Source organism: Schistocerca gregaria, chromosome 4 (assembly GCF_023897955.1).
Source record: "Schistocerca gregaria isolate iqSchGreg1 chromosome 4, iqSchGreg1.2, whole genome shotgun sequence".
Taxonomy (NCBI): domain Eukaryota; kingdom Metazoa; phylum Arthropoda; class Insecta; order Orthoptera; family Acrididae; genus Schistocerca; species Schistocerca gregaria.
Genome location: NC_064923.1, coordinates 496,846,661 through 496,851,244, shown reverse-complemented (window position 1 = coordinate 496,851,244; position 4,584 = coordinate 496,846,661).

Genomic DNA, 4,584 nt, shown 5'->3' with positions numbered 1-4,584 from the left:
GAGTGAAAATCTCATTCTGGAGTAAATGCAGTGATGCTGTAAATACAACTAGAGATTTTCCAAAGACATTGACCTCAGTAATGGCTTTTATGTTTTCAGGAAGTTTTTTATAAAGCTTAACTCCCATGTGAAAACTACCTTTTTGGCACAGAGCCGTGCTGATTTGAGTTATCTGTAAGTTTCTGTTTTGTCTGGTAAAGTGATCATGTATATCACAGTTTTTTGCAGTCTGCAGTCCTTATCTATTACATTTACTTTAAAGAACAAAAGGTTTTCCATAATGTATACACATGGTAATGGAAAAATACCAGATTTCTTAAACAGAGGTTTAGAATAGTGTCTGGGCCTGCACCCAAACAAGATTCTAATGGCCCTTTTTGTTGTTTAAAAGTGCTGTTAGCTGTTTTAGAGTTTCCCCAGAAGGTGATCCCATATCTAAGATGAGAATGAAAGCATCCATTTATTACTGTTTTCTCACTACAGCATGATTTTAATGAGCAAAGAAGGTAACATGTTTTGCTCAGTTCTGCAATGAGATATTCAATATGCTTATTCCATCTGCAGCCAAAGTCCTAAGAATTTGGTTTCTGTGTTGTCACCAACTGGTTCGTCATTAATAAAAACTGATGGGATAAAAATGTTCTTGTTAGGAACATTGTAGAATTTTAGTGCAAGGGCTTTTTTACTGCTGGTTACAAGCTGATTACTCTGTGCCCAGTTTCTAAGTTGTTTTGTGACTGTGTTTACTGTCTGCTGTAACTGTTCATTGTTGTCTCATTTTAGTAGAATCATGGTGTCATCTGCAAATATGAATGTTTTATGTGAAACAACATTTATTTTAGATCACTTATGTACAGAAGGAACAGAAGGGGTCCCATTACCTATTCTTGGGGTACACCACATTTACTTTGTTTATAATGAGATAAGTGTTCAGATACAGTTTTTAGTTCAATATTTGTGTGCTTGATGCACAATGCTTACAATTAGTCAGGAAGGAACTGAGCCGTTTGTTGGACAGACTTGAATACCATATCTTTCAAGCTTTGGTAGCAGAATCTTATGATCCACCACGTCAAAAGCTTTTAACAAGGCAATAAATATGGCTATTGATTCTTGTTATTTTGTGCCTCAGGTTTAGGATGGAATTGATGCACTCATAAATAGCAGTTGTCTTTGACACAATATCTCTCCCTAAATCTTCAGCACATATTAATATTTCTCAGGTTACTGCCCAAATTACACCATGGACCACAAGAAAAGATATGTCCATGCATCAATCAATGTTTGTGGGGAAAATCACTGAACACCATTAATCTTCATGCTAATTTTAATACAGTATAACTCGATGCATCAATCCACAAAATTCTCTCAACTGTTCTCTTAAACAGCTGTTATCACAGCCATGACACAGTTACTTCTTTCTTCTCAAATGAGCTTACAATATGCCACCGCCTGTGAAAAACATCATACTCACTTCTTTCCCTCACAGTTTATCCTTGAATATGCAGTGGAGATTCAAAGTTTTCTTTATAATACTGTGGGCACCTGTTCTCTCATCCCAATAATAAACCAACTTTAAAATATCCCTTACATCTAACACACAAACTGTAAAATAAAAACACTCTCCCATAGACATAGAATAGCAAAAATGTCTAGATAGCAGTATGAAATTTGAAGAGGAAGTGAACATTGCTAATGGCTGGGGATATGGGGTTCTCACATCCATAACACATATGGACAATATTTTCCTCTGTGGTGGCTGTTGCTGCACTGAAACACTGTCAATAAGTGGTCAGCTCTGGTGTGGACAAGTTATTTCTCCCCGTGGTGGGGTTGTTGTCTCACTGGCTGCCGAGTGTTGAACTTGTATGTGCTGCTGCCCCGCACACTAGTTGTCTGACGTGGTGTCATTTTGTCAAGACTATGGCCAATTCTGAATGTGCATTTTTGCACGCCCATTTGCACCTTGCTTTTCTCTTTACTTTGCTGAACAGTCTGCACCATAAAAAGAATTTGTTTCTCAACCTATAGCACCTAACATGTTGGGAATTTGCGTCTGAACAATCCCCTTCAGGCTATAATGCTTACCACAGCTACACATGTCATGGACACAAATTACGGGCATGCCTGGAGTTTCACAACCTCCACAAGGTGAGTCTACTATTATACCTGTTAATGACTCCACAACTGCTTTCTATCATTCCATGCCATTTGTTTAATTTTCATGGCTCAGACCTGAAACTAAGCCTCACTTTCGTGACTAGTACTCTTGGTAGTGCCCCTGAACATCTCACACATACCTTGCATCTTTATGTCTGTTCAGGATACCATTGATGATATTCCACAAAGCATCTTTGGGGGAACAAGACAAGCTTCCAAATGTTGGTTCTTACAAAAAGTATTAGTTTAATAACTATACGAGGATTTTATAACTAAAATAAAAATCTTGGCCCAATATGACCCCAGTTTATTACAATTACTTCTTGTGAGCACATACATAAACAAGAAAGCAATAATTAAACATTAATGTGATTAATAAAAAGCAAAGTGAAGGGAACCATGAATTATAAACACTGAAACAAACATAAATCGGAGCTCAGCTGATTTGGCAAAGTATGTAAGGAACAACTGAGATAGATGTGACTGTTGTCATTCTTGCAAAAGCATAACCACTGGTAAGTGTTGTAATCTCCCCCCTCCTTCCTACTTCTATCTTATTTTTTTAATTAGTTAATTTATTTATATCCCATAAATCCAATACTGCAAGACATTTGCATGGATGTAGGAAGTGTCAGAATTATTACAAATAATACAAAAGGAATACATAAAAGTACCTCTTGCAAGAGGATATATGGTATAAGACAAAATACACATTAATAGGTATAGAGAAAAATTACATTAAAAAATGGTAGGTCTTAATTGCTAAATGAAAGACACAGTAATGTTAACAGTGATTGTGAGTATCGCAATGCGCAATAGCACATCAAGTTTGTAAATGAAAGAATCAATTACAGTTAACACTACTGAAATATTTTTGTACCGAATAGAAGAAATTGTCTAATAAATACTGTTTGAGCTGTTGTTTAAATTTGGGAAGCTTGTGGATAAGTAATTTCAGTGATGGTGGGAGAGCATTGAACACCTTGCAGCTCATGTAATGGACTCCTTTTTGTACAATAGTAAGGTTTTTTGATTCTTAACGGAGGTCCATCTTCCTCCTGGTATTGTGGGTATGGTATGAATCATTGGTTTTGTACGATTGTCCATTTTTACCAATGAAACATAACAGGGAGTAGATATATTGGCATGCAGTTGTCAGTATCCTTAATTTTCTGTAAAGCTTCTTACAAGAATGTCTAGGCTGGACTCCGCTCATTATCCTAATAGTTCTCTTTTGGGCAATGAATATTTTTTTGAATATTGGCTGATTACCCCAGAAAACTATGCCATACAACAATAGTGCATGGAAATAACTAAAATAAGCAGTTTTTGTGGTGTCTCGGTCACATACAGTGGAAATAATCTGAACAGCGAATGTTGCTGAGCTGAGTTTTTTGTGGAGGTGCAAAATATGTTCAGACCATTTTAGACTGTTGTCAATGTGTACACCCAGAAACTTGGTTGACTCAACTTGTAGTAGCTCACTACCATTCAATGTAATACTTAATTGATCCTCAATTTTTTTTTCTTACTTGGAAATGTACAAACGGGGTCTTATTAACATTTAGTGATAACCCATTATTTACAAACCAATTACATACATCACTAAAGACAATATTGGCTGATTCCTCAAGATTGAAGTTGGGAGTTTTGTTGATGAAGATAGAGGTGTCATCAGCAAAAACAGTAAAGTGAGTTTTAAAGCTAGTACACAAGGGAAGGTCATTGATAAAGATGAGGAAGAGAAGGGGGCCAAGTACAGAGGCCTGAGGAACACCACAGGCAATAGAGCCCAAGCTAGATGACACAGAGTACCCCTCAGAGTCGTTCAACATAACCTTCTGCTTAATCCGTGAGCCAACTGAGCCACTTATACCATAATATTCAGTCTTTGCTATGAGGATTTCATGATTAACACTATCAAAGGCCTTAGAAAGGTCACAGAAGATACCAATAGGAGACAAGTTATTATTAAAAGACTCTAAGATTTGATGGGTGAAGGAAAAAATAGCTTGTTCTGTTGATACACCCTGGTGAAATCCGAACTGGCTACTGTTTAATACCTTATAATGCTTGAGGTGTTCAATAAGTCTTTTCTGAACCAATTTCTCAAGAATTTTAGAAAAGGTTGTTAAGAGGGAGATAGGCCGATAGTTGGTAACGTTGGCTTTATCACCTATTGTCCGCATTAAACAAAGTCCAGTCCAAGTAATTAGTAAGCAAAGTGTTTTATGGAGATTTGAGAGGAGTGAAGATTACAATAAACTTTCTAGTTTACTTAGCTTATCATGTTGCTTCTTCAAGCCTAAAATGTCACATCATGTTCTCATGGTTGGTTTGAACTAAATAAATCTGAAGATTGTTGTTGCAGCATTTTTTTATGTAAATATATTTTCTCACATATTTGTATATCATACAATATTT